This window comes from Gymnoscopelus braueri, assembly GCF_963280865.1.
Source record: "Gymnoscopelus braueri genome assembly, chromosome: 6".
NCBI lineage: Eukaryota > Metazoa > Chordata > Actinopteri > Myctophiformes > Myctophidae > Gymnoscopelus > Gymnoscopelus braueri.
Genome location: NC_137607.1, coordinates 4,463,049 through 4,481,990, shown reverse-complemented (window position 1 = coordinate 4,481,990; position 18,942 = coordinate 4,463,049).

The following is an 18,942-nucleotide window of genomic DNA, read 5'->3' as shown; positions in this document are numbered from 1 at the left end:
ACAAACAGACAGAGTGCAGATGTGACGTATGCTGATGTGAGAGTGAGACAGGCTGATCCTCACAGGAAGAAGAATAGAGGTAGAGTCTCTCTGATCACTGAGATCATCATCATTGTTTACATCTATGTAAGGCGTGGCCGAGACTATGTTTTGCCCCCTGTCAGTCTGTCCGTCTGTCTGTCTGTCCGTCCGTCTGTGAACAGCTAATCTTCGGCACTGACCGATTTTTCATATTCCATCCTGATTGGCTAAGATTGGCATCTAAAGTTTGCAGGAGTGGCTCGTTTTAAACAAAATGCCTCAAATCATGAACACAGCGATTCCACTCACCTCTGTAATGACTGAATTCTGAACATTGTGGCCCACAATAACCTACCTGGCCTGGTGGAGACCTCTGCTCCTAGTTATTATTAATATCACTCTATTTCAATGTATTTTATTTTATTTGTGTTTTCCAGACCAGAGTTCTGCAGACCAAGTCATCTACTCCAGTGTGACCATGAATACAGGTCAGTCATAATGTACACAGCTGTATAGTGTTGATGCTTTATAGACCAGGGTATCACGCCTGTGTGTGCTAACCTCCAGTGGTGTCAAGTAACTAAGTACATGAACTGAAGTACTGTTCTTAAGTAAAATTTTGAGGTATTTTTACTTTACTTGAGTATTTTACATTTTCAGTACTTTTACTTCTACTCCACTACATCTCAGAGGCAAATATTGCACTTTTACTCCACTACAATTATTTGAAAACTTTAGTTACTAGTTACTTTGTAGATTTAGATTATTATCACAAAACATACATTAACCACATCAGCCCTACATATATTTCGGCCATTTGAAAATAGCAGATCTACAAGCTCACAATGCGTCGCATCGCACATTGTGAGCTTGTAGATCTGCTATTTTCAAAAGATTTTTAGACATTTTATACATTTGAAGTAATGAGTACTTTCTACTTTTGGTACTTAAGTACATTTTGATACCAATACTCTTTTACTTTTACTCAAGTACATTTTAAATTCCGGACTTGTACTTGTAACAGAGTACTTCTACATTGCAGTATTGATACTTTTACTTAAGTAAAACATTTGAGTACTTTTTCCACCACTGCTAACCTCGTGTTAGCGTCTTGTGCACACTGCCACTATAGACGAATAGGCAGTCATTGCTGCGGTGTCGCGGTGCGGAGCTATATGGCTGCCTACAGGCAGCGCGTCTGTGGATTCGTCTATAGGCCAAGGAAATGCCTCCACACACACACACACACACACACACACACACACACACACACACACACACACACTTTTCTTTCTCAGCCTAGTGGGAATGTGCGTGTAAAATGTCACGGAAATCGCAAGCTGAGTGCATAATTTGAGGCATTTTGTTCAAAACTGAGCAATCCTGCAAACTTTGGAAGCCAACCTTAGCCAATGAGGATGGAATTTAGGAAATCGGACAGATCCGTGTTGATCACATGACTATAGAGATACTGTGTACCAATTTGCATGACGTTTGGATAAAATCTGTAGGAGTAATATAAAAAGAATGGTTTTGCACAAATCTGCCTCCTGGTGGCGCTATAACAGGCCCATATGAAAAAGTTGGGGCAGAGGTTCTGAATTGGCATCCAGGGAGTGTGTGCACAGTTTCGCAACGACCGGGCCAACGGTGCCAGAGATTAGCTGTCCACAGACGGACGGACGGACACACACACACACACACGGACACACGGACGGACGGACAGGGGGTAAAACATCTCTCTCCATGCCTTTCGGCATTGGAGCCCCGACGCAAAACGGGCCCTGTGCTGTTATAACCTTTTAACCTTTTTCATGCTCAAGTGTGTGTGATAATCAGAATGTTAAATGTATTATAACATTGCCATGTGTATCAATCAGTGTGATTGGTACATCATTGTATTATGTTAGACTGTGTGCACGACTCCCCCGTACCTTTAGCTGTGATTCAAATGTCCTGCTACCTGCAAGTGGGTCATAGCTGAATGCTTAGTGAGCCCGCCTAGGACTCAGGAGGTCTCAGGTACGATTCCAGCTCTCAGCAAAGTGTCGAAATGTCCCTGAGCAAGACACTTAAAGGGATATTTCACTTTCAAAACAATTCTGGGTCATTGTATCGTCTACTCAGGCTTATGTGAGCCCCACAGACAGTTTTTAAGTTGCTTGATTCAGCATTTAGATATTTAATATTCATTTTATCAGACACGCCCCCTTCCTATACAAACCCATTGTAACTTCAAACTCTATTTTTATGTTAGACACCCTTCCTTGGTTCTGGTGACTCATCCTGCCCTCCTAATACTTGAGGGGGCCGTGTTTTTTTATTTAATTTCTTTATTGTATTTTTTTTTTAATAATTGAAAAAAGTAATTGAAAAACATGGTCTCCTCACGTAAATGGTAAATAGTAGATTTTTATAGCGCTTTTATCCAAAGCGCTTTACATAGATTGTGCATTACATTTACCCATTCACACACACATTCATACACCGATGGAGGAGGAAACCATGCAAGGCACCAACCTGCTCATCAGGAGCAATTAGGGGTTCAGCGTTTTCCTCAAGGACAATCTAACATGGTTAAAATGCTGTTTGAAGTTACAATGGGTTTGTATAGGAAGGGGCGTGTCTGATAAAATGAATATGTCTAAATACTGAATCAAGCAACTTAAAAACGGTCTGGAGGGCTTACAAAAGCCTGAGTAGACGATAAAATGACCCAAACATTTTTTGAAAGTGAAATATCCCTTTAACCCCTCACTGCTCCCCCCTCTGCACTCCTCTGTGGGTCAGCACTCAGCTGGGTGAAGCTGGAAAACTCTGAAGTTCCCCCGTGGGATGTGATAGGGATAAAAAAAAAATTGTGATTGATTAACTTAATAATAATAATTATTAATATTATTATTATTATCACTATTTCACCAGAGTGTTAAATGTTTTAATACTTGATGTCTCATGTGTGTTTTCCAGACCAGAGTTCTGCAGACCAAGTCATCTACTCCAGAGTGAACATGAATACAGGTCAGTCATAATGTATCAGATATACATGATGCTTTATAGACCAGGGGGTCAAACTCATTTAGCAGCTACAAGAGATGTGCTATGTGAGGTAAAAATAAATAAATAATAATAATGCTATATTTCTTTAAGAAGCCCCAATAAACCATTTGAAAGTCAAACGATTCAGATTCAAACACTGTCCTCACTATAACTACACATTTGTAAATGGCAACTCAACCTTTTTGTATACATGCCTGCTTCCAACAGTTAAACTCACTCTGTTTTATTGAAGTGATCACATGAACACTAATAAATAGTAAGTAAAAAAAAAGCATTATTATCGTTATTTTTATTATTATTATTTATTATTAGTATAATCTTATTGTTTATTATTAGCATAATTATTATTATTATTATTATTATTATTGTCCTCACTAGCATCAAACAGTGAACACATAGTGAGTGTTCATACAGAGGACTGAAGCAGGGTGTTCTTCACACCTTAAAACCTCAACTCATGAAGAACAATGGTCTCTTCCTTCTATCTCATAGTTACCATAGCAACTTTAAGTCCGGTGGTTAACGAACATGTTTCGATATCACTACATACGCCGTGTGTGTGTGTGTGTGTGTGTGTGTGTGTGTGTGTGTGTGTGTGTGTGTGTGTGTGTGTGTGTGTGTGTGTGATATCACTATACATACGCCCTTGGCCACTTCCACAGAAGTGCTTCGTGTGTGCGTGTGCGCCTGTGTGTCTTGGGCTAACCTCGTAAAGTGTTGGCCTGATGTCAAATAATAATACATATGATTTATATAGTGCTTTTCTAGGTACTCAAAGTTACTTTACAGAAAATATAAATAAAAACAACTTTATTAACAAAAACTAGTTAAAAAGGTTAAACAACTATAAAAGAAAGGTAAACAAAGGGTTGGGATTCATGTAGGGAGTCTGAAAAGGTAGGTTTTGAGTGTGGTTTTAAACATGGGGGGGGCAGCTCTGATGTGAGTCCAGGATGACACCAAATGTCTTGCGCACACTGTCACTAGGCCAGGGAAATACCTGCACGCACGCACGCACGCACGCACGCACGCACGCACGCACGCACGCACGCACGCACGCACGCACGCACGCACGCACGCACGCACGCACGATGCGTTAATGGTGTGTGTGTGTGTGTGTGTGTGTGTGTGTGTGTGTGTGTGTGTGTGTGTGTGTGTGTGTGTGTGTGTGTGTGTGTGTAGATGTGACGTATTCTGATGTGAGAGTGAAGCAGGCTGATCCTCACAGGAAGAAGAAGAGAGGTAGAGTCTCTCTACAACACATAAACACTGTGATCACATGTACTTATTCTGTTGTTTAATCTCTGTTTTTATTAACACATTTATGCAACAGTTTTAACATTTAGTGTTTGTTGTGTTTTGTCAGACCAGAGTTCTGCAGGACAAGTCATCTACTCCACTGTACAGGTCAACACAGGTCAGTCATAATGTACTCTGATATTCACATAGAACACTGGACCAGACAGAAGATGATCTGCCCTGAGGTCACTGTTTTCTCCTCTGTCTCCTTCCTGTAGTTCACACACTACATCCTTCTGTAGAACAGGTCAGAGAAGAACACAAAGAACTGAACTAGACCCTTTACAAGAGAAGGACACATACTGTAGAACTGAACTAAATCCCAAATTAGTGGCTTTAGCCACTTCGGCCCTTTATAGAGACGCCCATCTTCAAACAGTCCAGTGACTCATTTGATCCCCCTTTCAGGAGTTTGTACAAATATTGGTCATTGGCCAAAGTGTTTTTGCTGCCTAAATACAGTAAACTCCATCCATCCATCCATTGTATGGTGACATAATTACTGTATATGTCGGGATGGAGTGCGTCCGTGCATCTGTTACGCAACTTTGGGAAAGTTGAATAATCTTTAGTGGTGATCTTGATATACAGTCTCCTGACTCTCCTCATAAAGAACTTAATGTTTGTTTATGGGTCGGGAGTCGGGACCATGCATGGATTCCATCTTCCTGGCTTAACCTGCACGCTACAGGACCTGACGCTGAAATGGACAGCTGTTGTTTCTGATGCTTGTGCATTGTTCTTGATTTGTGGTCAGATAACTTTGTGTATTTATTGAATTTTCCAAGACAGTTCCACATGGAACTTCACAGTAGGTTCTCCTGTGATTGTGAAACAGAGCGTCTCTGCTCTGAAAGTTTCTCCGACAGTACGCGTGAGAAAGAGAGAGACAGACACACACACACACACACGTATCAAGTTTGTATTGTGTTTGTTTTCAGACCAGAGTTCTACAGGACCAGACATCTACTCCACTGTACAGAAACACACTGTTCAGTCACACCAGAGTTCTACAGGACCAGACATCTACTCTACTGTACAGAAACACACTGTTCAGCCACACCAGAGTTCAGCAGGACCAGACATCTACTCTACTGTTCAGAAACACACTGGTCAGTCACAATGTTTTATTATTATTATTATATATATATATTTTTGGACAGGACAGTACATATTAATGAACACAGCAACTACATACAGTCAATCCATAGTCCCTACATGTAACAATGACACCAGATTGCAGAAGAAGAAAAAAAAAAGACATATTTCTGCCATGTAAGGGACCAGTCGAAATTTAGGAAATAGGGGGCCTGGAGGAAAATAGGGGAGGGTCATGCCTTTCTAAGTTTAGTCTGAGGGAGGGTCAGATAATTTTACTTTGAGTCCAAGGGAGGGTCATACAAATTTGAATTAATAAAATAGTCCAGGTTTTTATATAATTTTTTCACTACAGATTTTCTGAATTCAGGAGAACTGTGGTCAACGATACCCCTCCGTTACTTTCTCAATGGTAGCTACTACAGCCTAGCCTAGAAAAATCTGGTCAATCGAAAAATTCCATTGACCATATCTCTAGGGGGCGCAGTAGAGTAAGTAAACGTTTTTTTCCTTCCGGTGAAATATTTTCTTTTCTGGCCAAAAAGTTATTTTTAGACGTGAGGTGGGGCTCTGAGTGCTCCCACTAAGGAAAGTAGGTTTTCAACATCTTAAAACCGTCTTTGTTTTGGTGAGTAGCTAAAGTGTATTTTTTATTTTTACTAGAGACGAGAGGCTGCGGCCGCTGCGCTGCCGGGGTTGTGTGGGCAACGGTTCTAAAGTAACATAGCGTTAAGGAGAACTCCTTCTAAGGCTATGGACCAGAGCTACCCACAAATGTGCCTTCATTCAGGGGTATTCTTTGAATGGAATATAATTAAATAAAAGGGCGATAAAGTCTGTGAAAAAGTGATTCATTTAATTACCAACGCCTGTGGAGATTGGTCCAGTCCGTGGATGTCACAATATGCATTCATTCAGTGTCATTCTTTGAATCCAGTATTGAATAGAATATAATTTCCACCATTGTGAATTAAGCATCACAACTGATTTATATAATTACCTGTGGAACAAAATGATGGCGATTTATGAAATACTTTGAATTAGATCAGGGTTTCATTGCATTGCACTGGAAATGTTAATATTATTTTAAAAAGAGTAATAGTCAGCCACTGTGAATAAGGGTGATAACCGATCTATCTATTTAATTACTAACACCTGTGGAGCCAGATCCAGTGCGATGATGTTGCTGTGCATTTGATCTCTGGGTGTGCGTGCTTTGTTTATTATATATTTTTATTTATTTATGGAATAATAACCTCCTATGGTAAGTCACTTACCGTAAGTGGCAGCTAGCAGACCAAAATGATGGTGATTTATAAACTACTCTGAATTAGATATGGGTTTCAATGTGTACATTGCACTGCAAATGTTTATCAACAGAAAGTAATGCTCACTCATGCACTTTGATGTCATTATTAAATGCACGTCATCCAAACTTCAATATTTTAGGAACCTTATTTTGTTTTTATTTATCTTGTACAATTATTTCATTCATATTTGTGTTTGCTATTAGCCTACAGCCTATATTATGGTGCAGATAAAATGGTACTTTTACTGAGGTTAAGGTTAGGAATAAGTTTAGGGTTAACAGGCCAAACTTTACTGAGGTTAAGGTTAGGAATAAGTTTAGGGTTAACAGGCCACATTTTACTGAGGTAAATGTTATTTTTTTAGGGGAGGGTTAATCCTTTTTTTTTTAATCACTTGGGGAGGGTCATAGATTTTTTTTTCCATTCAGAGGGTTAGGTCATGTCATTTTATATCAGGACACATACATTTCCTCCAGGGGTTCTCCTAGATACATTTAGATTTGTCCCTAATCTGAAACAACGAAGATCACAACAAGGAAAAGAGTTTTCAACAAATACATAATGTGTGTCAGTGTCAGTGTGTAATGTTACACTTTATGTTTTATTGTTTTATTGTTACAGGTGCAGATGTTTGAGTGAAGAAGACGGGAAGACTTCTAAAGGCCTGGTTACTGCCTGTTTAACACACACACACACACACACACACACACACACACACACACACACACACACACACACACACACACACACACACACACACACACACACACACACATTATTATCCTCCTGCCTTTATTTTTATCAAAAGGGGGTCAAAAGTATGCCCAATAATAGCCTATATTGGGCAATAACCCCCTTTTGAGGATCCTTGGAGACACTGCTATGGTGCTGTGGTGCTGTGCCAGAAGCGCTTCCCTTAAAACGGCATAAAAATAAAGGCAGGAGGATAATAATAATAATAATAATAATAGTAATATAGTAGTAGGATGGCATTCAAACGATGGCAAAAAATATATATATATTATTATATATTTTCTTTTGTACATTTCTTTTAAAGGTACATTTTCGACTAGTTGACCACCACTGGGTCAAATTAGTCGACCAGTAAAAATCTCTAGTCGTGAAAGCCCTAACACACACACACACACACACACACACACACACACACACACACACACACACACACACACACACACACACACATCCTTCAGTAGAAGTGTGTATTTTTAGTGGTATCGAAACATGTCTGTAATCACAATACTTAAGCGTTGCTATGACAACAATGTTACCAATGAGCTCAGTGGTATATTTCTATTTAAATTCTGCATCAGTGGTTTGACATGTGAGTCGCTATTTAAAGGGGTATTTCACTTTAAAACCCTTCTTGGGTAATTTTTTTATTTAATTGGACTTTTGTGTTTCACCCCAGAGGAAATTCATTCAATATTTAAATTCAATATTTAGATATTTGATATTAATTTTATCAGACACGCCCCCTTCCTATACAAACCCATTGTAACTTCAAACTCCATTTTAACCATGTTAGATTCATTGAAAACACAAGTCCTTGTTTCTGGTGACTGATATTCTGCCTGCTTGCCTGTCTGCCTGCCTGCCTGCCTGCCTGTCTGCCTGTCTGTCTGCCTGCCTGCCTGCCTGCCTGCCTGTCTGTCTGTCTGTCTGTCTGTCTGTCTGCCTGCTTTTTGTTGATTTTAACAGCCTTGGGTTTCGTAGGGGTGGATATTCTTTATTTTTAACTGAGTTTCTCCTGTGGTTTTTATTATGTTAGGTTATAGTGATTTTCTTGTAATTTGGTTTCTTTTGATTTGATAGGTTCTGACTTAACGCTCACCCTGAAGTCACTGGCTTTTGAAGAAAAACCCATAAAAAGGCTGCAAACCCTTGCTGCTGGTGGTTCTTTTTGTGTTGCGCCATAACGTTCCCTGTGTGTGTGTGTGTGTGTGTGTGTGTGTGTGTGTGTGTGTGTGTGTGTGTGTGCGCGTGCGTGCGTGCGTGCGTGCGTGCGTGCGTGCGTGCGTGCGTGCGTGCGTGCGTGCGTGCGTGCGTGCGTGCGTGCGTGCGTGCGTGCGTGCGTGCGTGCGTGCGTGCGTGCGTGCGTGCGTGCGTGCGTCAGAGAGAGAGAGGTGACTGGACATGATGCTTTAGTAGAACAGGGGTTTCCGTTTTAACACCTCTGTGTTCTTTAGAGACAAATAGGAAGGACCTGAACCACATGGTTGAGCCTGATGCTGTGTGTTCACATTGTTTTGTCCTGTCACTCACAATGGCTTCAGTTTGTCAGTTTCTCTTATTTATATGAATGACAAAGCACTTTGACCATGAAACAACACATGCATAGTTACTAATATTATGTTATGCAATTAATGCATTGTTTATTATGATCAATATAAATGTATAATGTTTCATATATTAATGTTTTACAATAAACACCTTAATAATACCATCTCAGGTCTAAGCACATGCCAGCCAGTAACATCAAAGCAGCTGCATTTGTGGCTAGAAAGTTTCCTTTGTGCTCAAAAAACCACATGGACAGGATGTGTGTGTGTGTGTGTGTGTGTGTGTGTGTGTGTGTGTGTGTGTGTGTGTGTGTGTGTGTGTGTGTGTGTGTGTGTGTGTGTGTGTGTGTGTGTGTGTGTGTGTGTGTGTGTGTGTGTGTGTGTGTGTGGGGACAAGGACAGGATGTATGTGAGAGGCTGAGCCGTTGTGGTTTTAACTGTGTCTTTAGCAAAGACCATGTGACTCTGTGTTTCTGACACTGTGCTCAGCTTAGCTTCTACAAGCTGCTCACATTACTTATACAAGGATGATAAAACATACATAGATACACACTAAACTACAGCAGGCCTTTGCTTTATCCTCCCTTGAGATTAATTCATGTTGTAAACTTAAATATGTGAAATAAATAAAAAACAGTAACTATGACATATGACTGTGTGGCCTATTGTTCTTTTATTTACAGAATCAGAATCAACATTATTGTCACATCACAGATCCATGTTTTTGTTGTTTTCAGAAAGAAGAAAAGAGGGGAGGGCAAGATACAGTATATATTACATGTATACACACAGCATAAAGCGTACAGTATGTACATGAGGTTAGACATACAGTAACAGGAGGTTATTACAGGTCCACATTATCAGCAGGCATGTTCTGTACATAAGATAAGACAGACTGGACACCTTTTAGTAAAACTATGTCTAAAACTAACCTTAATCCTAACTGTAACCTCAGTAAAACTATGTCTAAACCTAACGTTGACCTCACAGAACTATGCCTAACCTTAACCTCAAACTAATCTAATAATCTGTATCTAGTTACATACACATGTCAGACAGGTGCACCATGCATTCTGTGGACACAAACCCTAAGACACGTTGCCCACCCTTCCTGTTACCTTATGATGTCATACATTATCTGACAGGATAGAGGATGTATTTAAAAATATTTGATGTATGAAATGAAAAACAAATGTTGAAATATGTTCCTGCAAGTAACGTATCTGTGTATAAAAATATATATAAAAATATAAAAATATTTTCTGAGCACATAGACACATAAAGATATAAAAAATATAGATTTTTAAGCGCATTTCTTATTTACAGCAGCATCTGTTGTAACCAGCACCACAGTGAAGCAGTTATAATATAAACTAAACTAAGAAAGTGTGTTTGGGAGAAGCTGTTCCCACTGAGCTTCCCAAAACAAATACATAATAAAATGCTTCACTTAAAATGCCCTCAACAGCGCCCCCTGCAACCAGAACAGCTAGGTCCTGTATCATTCAGGAGAGAAAGTGTCTATTGAGGACACTTCTACACCAACTCTGGGGGAGCCCGGGATCCGGCCACTCTACCCCTGAGCCACTGCTGCCCCTACAGTGGCTCAGTGGCCTTGTGGTTAGCATGTCCACCCTGAGACTGGGATGTCAAGGTTCGATTCCCCGGTCGGGTCAAACCAAAGAGTCTAAACATGGGTCTCTGCTTGGCACTCAGTATCAGGGGTTGGATTGGGGGGGTAAGTCCCTGTGACATACTAGCGTTATGTCCAGAGGATGTACTCGTACATCAAGCTACCTTACGCTACTGAACGCCCCCCAAAATAATCATATTTGAACTGGGGACCCCCCATCCTGACAAACACTTGGAATTGTTTGTTAGTTTGACTCGGTTCCACCGATAAATATTGTGAAAACAGCCGATCAACACAAGGTGTTGTGAGCTTGTAGATCGGCTATTTTCACAATGTTTGCCTCTTTCTTATATTATTTAACAATTTTGGCCAATGTTTGAGCAGTTTTTATAGTATAGTTTGGTATTTTTTCATTTCTTTCTTCTTTTCTTTCTAGGTATTAAAAAGGTCTTAAAATCCTTATATTGTCACTGCATTAGAAGGACAATATCGGCACTCAGGTGGCGCAGTGGTAAAGTCTCTGCCCACCACCACGGAGGTTGTGGGTTCAATATTGGTCATTGCATGTACTCCTACGGGCTGGGGCGGCACCTTTCAGCGGGGAGTGTTGGGCGGGAGGAGTAGCACGAAGGCTCTTTGTCCTCCTGGTGGGGGTCAAATAATGACTAAATTGGGGAGAAAAAGGGGCAAAACAATTATTGGCTACTCTAAATAAAAAAATAAAAAATAAAAAAAGAAGGACACTATCAGTCACCAGAAACAAGAACTTGTGTTTTCAATGACTCTAACATGGTTAAAATGGAGTTTGAATTTACAATGGGTTTGTATAGGAAGGGGGCGTGTCTGATAAAATGAATATCAAATATCTAAATATTGAATTGAAATATTGATTGAATTTCGTCTGGGGTGAAACACAAAAGTGCAATTAAATTGTTGACGGATAACGGATGCACGCTTATGAGAAACAACACAAATAAAACCTGGTGAAACAGTTGTGTGCATTAGCGCAAGATGAGGATAAAGGAAACATTCAGTCTAAATGTCCAGTTTGATAATTCACAACTACTACGACTACTTTTATATTTGAAACTTTACATTTCTCTAAATATTATAAACTTTCACGACAGCCTAAGCACAAATATCATTTATGAAAAGGCCACTATAGGCTGCAGTGAAATCGGACTGAATGACTGAAACTGTGTTTTGTTGTAGGGGGTTATCTGGCACATGTATCTGATATGAAAGATACATTGTATCATGAGTGAAACGGGAAACCATAAACCTACGTAGGCCTACATCAAAATGAGTTGGCATTTTTACATTTCCTTACAAATTACAAATTCTGTACATTACAAATCCTTATAAGCTATATATTTCGCCTCCCCACCCGGCCCCCCGCCGCCTCGCCTGCAAGTCGCTGGGAAAACGCGCATACCACTGAGCTCATTGGTAACATTGTTGCCATAGCAATGCTTAAGTATTGTGATTACAGACATGTTTCGATATCACAAAAAATACACACTTCTACTGAGTGTGTGTGTGTGTGTGTGTGTGTGTGTGTGTGTGTGTGTGTGTGTGTGTGTGTGTGTGTGTGTGTGCGTGTGTGTTAAACAGGCAGTAACCAGGCCTTTAGAAGTCTTCCCGTCTTCTTCACTCAAACATCTGCACCTGTAACAATAAAACAATAAAACATAAAGTGTAACATTACAGCACTGACACAAATAGGGTTACCAACCGTCCCGTAAAATACGGAATTGTTCCTTATTTGGAAAATAAAAGACGTGTTCCGTATTGAACTGTTACGGAACGCACTATGTCTGTATTTTGGGGTCGTGGAATGACAGCGCGATTTTTATATGAGAGAGAGTATTTCTCACACACACACACACACACACACACACACACACACACACACACACATGCACCACCAGGCCAGGCAGTGCATCTGTCTGCCTGCCTATGTGTTAGTGTGCTGTATACGAAGGGCGCTAGGACCCTGGGGGTGCTGCTCGCGCGCGCGTGTGTGTGTGTGTGCGTGCTTGTGTGAGATTTCCTCATTGACGTGAGGTACCGTGCATGTTCACATCATGTATACTTTACATTACTTAATACCATTTTTCAAATATTTGGACAAAATAGCTAATTGTACATGGAGGTGCCCAGATGTCCCTAGTGCCCACCTATCCTGTATCCCATTTGAACATGCTGATGTAAAATGTGATGTAGTAGCCTAATGCAGGTGTAAGATCATTGTGTTTGTATTGTGTTATATGTATAATGCATAGTTTTATGCATTTCGGGGGTTTTGACCCCCAAAATAAATTTCGAACACTAGGGGCTGGCTTCCCCAAAGAATTAAATAACATAACCCTAACCTAACCCTACCATTAACCCTAAACCTAAAACCAAAATGAAGTAACAAAAAAACAAACAAAGAAAAAGCCAAAAAACAATGTATTTGTTGAAAACTCTTCCTTGTTGTAATCTTCATTGTTTGGGATTACATGGCAGAAATACGTCTTTTTATTTTTTTCCTGCAATATCATGTGTCATTGTTACATGTAGGGACTATGGATTGACTGTATGTACTTGCTGTGTTCATTAATATGTACTGTCCTGTCCAAATGAACAAATATAATAAAACATTGTGACTGACCAGTGTGTTTCTTCACAGTAGAGTAGATGTCTGGTCCTGTAGAACTCTGGTGTGACTGACCAGTGTGTTTCTGTACAGTAGAGTAGATGTCTGGTCCTGTAGAACTCTGGTGTGGCTGAACAGTGTGTTTCTGGACAGTAGAGTAGATGTCTGGTCCTGTAGAACTCTGGTGTGACTGACCAGTGTGTTTCTGTACAGTAGAGTAGATGTCTGGTCCTGTAGAACTCTGGTGTGACTGACCAGTGTGTTTCTGTACAGTAGAGTAGATGTCTGGTCCTGTAGAACTCTGGTGTGGCTGAACAGTGTGTTTCTGGACAGTAGAGTAGATGTCTGGTCCTGTAGAACTCTGGTCTGAAAACAAACACAATAAAACACTTGATACCAGAATGTCAACAGTTTCAGCTCAGGTTGTACTGTCAGGAATCGCTTTAGAACTGTGTGTGTGTGTGTGTGTGTGTGTGTGTGTGTGTGTGTGTGTGTGTGTGTGTGTGTGTGTGTGTGTGTGTGTGCGCGCGCACGCGCGCGTGCGCGTGTGGGAGGGGGGGGACAAAATTAACATGCATTTTAAATCATAGTATTTTGGGTGATACTGGTGATAATTGACACAGGGAATGTGTGGAGGCTTAGCCTACTGGCAGCATTCTGATATGTGGTGCTGATCACTACAGTGGATTATGAGACATTATGGCTGATTACAATGTGACTGACCTCTGTTCACGTTCACACTGGAGTAGATGACTTGTCCTGCAGGGCTCTGGGCTGGAAACAAACAAAAGACACATCAAGAGTTAAAACATTTGACACTCTTGTGAATTAATATAAAATGTCGCACACAAATAAACAAACATTACATGACATTACAGTCATTTAGCAGACGCTTTTATCCAAAGCGACTTACAATAAGTGCATTCAACATAGGTAGGGAACGAAACTAGTGCATTTCCTGCAAAAACAAGCAACTAAGAGTATACCTAGCGCTAAGGTAAAAGTGCAATATATCAGCCATCTTCCTCAGGTTGTATCAATCACGTTTTTACATTTCTGCGAAATTGTCCACAATTAATAGAATAATACGCATCAATTAATAGAATGTAGACATCGGAGTCAGTGTGCAAGGTGGGTGCGCGGTAGCGATTTTTATCGGATTATGGATTTTAAAAACACTTGAAAATACGAACTTCAGTGTTCAAGATCCTTACCTCTCTTCTTCCTGTGAGGAGCAGCCTGGTTCACTATCACATCAGAATATGTCACATCTACACTCTGTCTGTCTGTCCTACCACCTGCGCGCACACACACGCACACACACACACACACACACACACACACACACACACACACACACACACACACACACACACACACACACACACACACACACACACACACACACACACACACACACACACACACACACACACACACACACAGTATATTCAAGATAAAAACAATAATTGTATATGTTTACACTTTATATCAATATTAAATAAGGCAAAGTAATGAAGGAATGGAAATAGTCAAAATAATCAGGTCTGTCATTTTCATCAGGGAAGGTAAGTCTTTCATTCTTCTGCACTGCTTCATTTACATTTTACACCACTGGATCACTGGTGAGGAGTTCAGACACCACAACACCTCGCCATCATTGATAGGACGATAAACGCTGCTATTTTGATGCTAATTAATGTTCCTCGACACCTACAACAAGTGACAACATTCCTGCCTGGCTCCCAAAACATACAGGATGATGATGACGCTCGCTTGCCATCCGATCAGTTCAATTCAACACAAACAAACAGCAAACAAATGTATTAGTTTGGACGGCAATAACACTTTGCTATTGTCCTGGATCCACAGCTGCCGAGCGGGCATGTAAAAGTACTGAGAGGGGCCTCTTTGCATGCTTTGATGCTCCTGGTTAAGTGTCTTGCTCAGGCACACACACCGGGATCAGGAATCGAACCTGGGACCTTCAGCTGTCCTACTGTCTGTCTCTCCTACACTGTCTCCCTCTCATCTGTACTGTCTGTCTCTCCTATCCACTTTCGAGCGCTATGACCTGTCTGCCACCATAGAGTTAAAAATAATAGAGAGGGCACCCGATATCTCCTCCCATCCACTTGCATTGAGTTGCTCACCCAGCGCATGGGCCTAAATCACCCCTCCTTCCGGGTTGGAAATTTGGTGGGCGCGGCCTATTTAGGGCCCCAGTTCGTCACAGAAGTGACGCGTTCTGCGTCACAGAAGCGCGCAGCCCCGTGCGCAAGCACGTGCGCACGCTCGTGAGTCGAGCCCATTGGTCGAAACCGTTTTCGCTCGTTCATGTTGAGGCCCCAGGCCTGCAGTACCATGAATGGCCAGCATGTCCATTTGGCTTCAATGAAACCACTGGGTTCTGGCAAGCCCCCAGAACCCAGTGGTTTCATTGAAGCCAAATGGACATGCTGGCCATTTGAGGTATTGCAGGTGTGGCCAATGTATATGTACGAGCCCATGGTGCTCCAGTGACGTCACTGAGGACCAAATGTGATGGCCGCGCCCATCACATTTTCCAATACGTTTCCAACCCGGAAGAAGGGTTCAATTGAGCCCATGCGCTGGGTGAGCAACTCAATGCAAGTGGATGGGAGGCGATATCCGGTGCCCTCTCTATTATTTTTAACTCTATGGGTTCTGGGGGCTTGGTCTGCCACGCTTTAATGAAATGTAAGCAGGAAATGGCCTGGTGGTGTAGCGTTCAATAGGGGCCGGGTAGGAACAAGTCTTTTACGCTAGTGCCTAGCAGCTTAGCAAAATACTGATAACAGGTGACATGCCTGTTGTTGAAATGTGCTATCCTATCCTATATTAAAATGACCTAGAGGGTGGGTCGGTGGACAATGATCACACCAGGGGCCACATGTGGCTCCCAAGGGCCCGGCCAAGGGCCCCAGGTGCCCCAAGGCAACTTTATTTATACAACACTTTTCATACACCAGGGCAATTCAAAGTGCTTTACATAATAAAAATACAGAGTGCAACAATGCACTTTAAAAGGAAATGGAGAATATAATAGAAACAATTCAAATAAGATAAAGGAGCATATACATTCAAAAAATATATACTCCCAACTTTGAAAAAAAATTAAAAGTGAAAGCCCAGGCAAGACCTAGCTGTTCTTAGCCATCATTGGGAGGTAGAAGCAATGTCAAATAAATATGTTTTTAACTTGGACTTAAAAACGGCTATGGTTGGGGATTGTCTAATGTAACCTGGAATATTGTTCCAGGTTTGTGGTGCATAGAGGTGACATGCTGCTTCACCATGTTTTGTTCCAACTTTGGGAACAATTAGTAGGCCAGCCCCAGATGACCTAAGGGTTCTAGGGGGTTCATATGGCTCTAGATGACCTAAGGGTTCTAGGGGGTTCATATGGCTCCAGCATGTCTAAGATGTAGCTGGGCCCAGAGCCACAGAGACATTTATAGACAAGTAACAACATTTTAAAATCAATTCTCTGGGAGACTGGTAGACGATTTTAGGACTGGTGTAATATGGTCATATTTTCTAGTTTTGGTCAGGACTGTAGCAGCATGAATCAGTTGGAGTTGTCTAAGCGCTAGTGATGTGCGGGTCGGATTTTTTCATGACCCGCCCCGCCCCGCCCCGCCCCGCCCCGCCCCGCCCCGGAACTCAACCCGCCCCGCGAACCCATATATAAATCTATGGCTCAACCCGCCCCGCGACCCGCGGTGGGAAAAAAAGATAATCATCATCATAATAGCTCAGATTGAGCTGACCCGCTCACCCGCAGCCCGCATAATTGCCTCTGAAATCCTGACTCGACCACCCGCGGGAACGGCGGGTTACGGGTCGGCCCGCTCATCACTACTAAGCGCTTGAGAGTCCTGTGAGCACACCATTACAGTAATCCAGTCCACTGGAAACAAAAGCATGTATAAGTGTTTCTAGGTCTTGCCTGGACATAATTCCCCTGACTCAAAGGACACACCAACATCTTTGACCTGACTCTTAGGTATAAGAGACCGGGATTCAAAGTGAGAGATTAGTATGCTTTTTTTGTTTTGTTTTTTGCACCGTTGGTCCGGCATTGTTACAGCAGTGTTTAATACTTCAGTTCAAATGGCCATACCGTGGTGACAAATGCTCTGATCAGCTCAATATCGGACTAGATTACTAGAAATGTAAACCAGGCTAATGCCTTAACCATCAACACTCTACAGCTCATTTATTACTGACCTCTGTTCATGTTCACACTGGAGTAGATGACTTGGTCTGCAGAACTCTGGTCTGGAAAACACAAAAAATAAAAATAAACATACTTAACACTCTGGTGAAATACAAAAAAGTAATAATAATAATAATAGAAACACAGACAGATGAATAAGTGTGATCACAGTATTGGGTTGTAGAGAGACTCTACCTCTCTTCTTCTTCCTGTGAGGATCAGCCTGTCTCACTCTCACATCAGCATACGTCACATCTGCACTCTGTCTGTCTGTCCTACCACCTGTAAAACACACACACACACACACACACACACACACACACACACACACACACACACACACACACACACACACACACACACACACACACACACACACACACACACACACACACACACACACACACACACACACAGTAAAGTTATCAAGCAGTACAAATCATTGTTTTGTTTAGTCTTATTGTGTTCTCCTTAATAGTCTTAATGTCTTAATGTACAACATGCTGTTTACATTTCTGACTAATAAAGTATTCAATCAATCAAAGTGTTGTATACCTGTGTGTTTCCTCCACAGACACAGACCCAGGATCAGCAGAACTATGAAGACTCCACACAACATCACAGGATAGACATATGGAGGGAGAGAGGGAGGGGGAGGGGGAGGGGGGGGAGAGAGGGGCTGGTTGGTCCTTGTCTTTGGAGGCCGGAGATTCTGAAGAAGAATTTGACACATTTTCCACTTAAAGAGACATTTTAAGAGCTGTGAATGTATATAAATTATTTCAAATGTCAGTCATTTAAATTGCGAGGAAGCCTCATAGAAGAGAGAGAGAGAGAGAATCTTTTCGAGTACAGAACCTACCAGAACTCATGGAGTTCTGTGATGGTTCTTTGTTTATGCTTCATTTGAATCAGAACCACTCCTGTCCTGAATGTGGAGGTACGTCATAAAAAGGCTAAAATAGCGTGTAGAGAGAGGCTACACTGTCAGCAATTAATCACCACCAGCACCGTCAGAGTCTAACGTGCCTGACGACCTATAGGCACCGCTGGTATTAGTAGGCTGCATGCATAAATATATGTTTTTAACTGCCAGTTAATTTAATAAAAATAAAACATTTTAATTAATAAGGCACGGGATTCATGCACGAGGTGAGGTCGCCCTCCGTACTTTCACTTTAAGTGTGTGTTTGTACCTCTCACATCCATCTTGCTCTCTGGTGACATCTCTCTACGGCCAGAGATGAGACACTTGTACATTCCTTCATCAGACTTGTAAACAGTGTGGATGGTCTTCTGTCCTGTAGACTCAGTGCTGAGGAGGAATCCATCTTTATAGA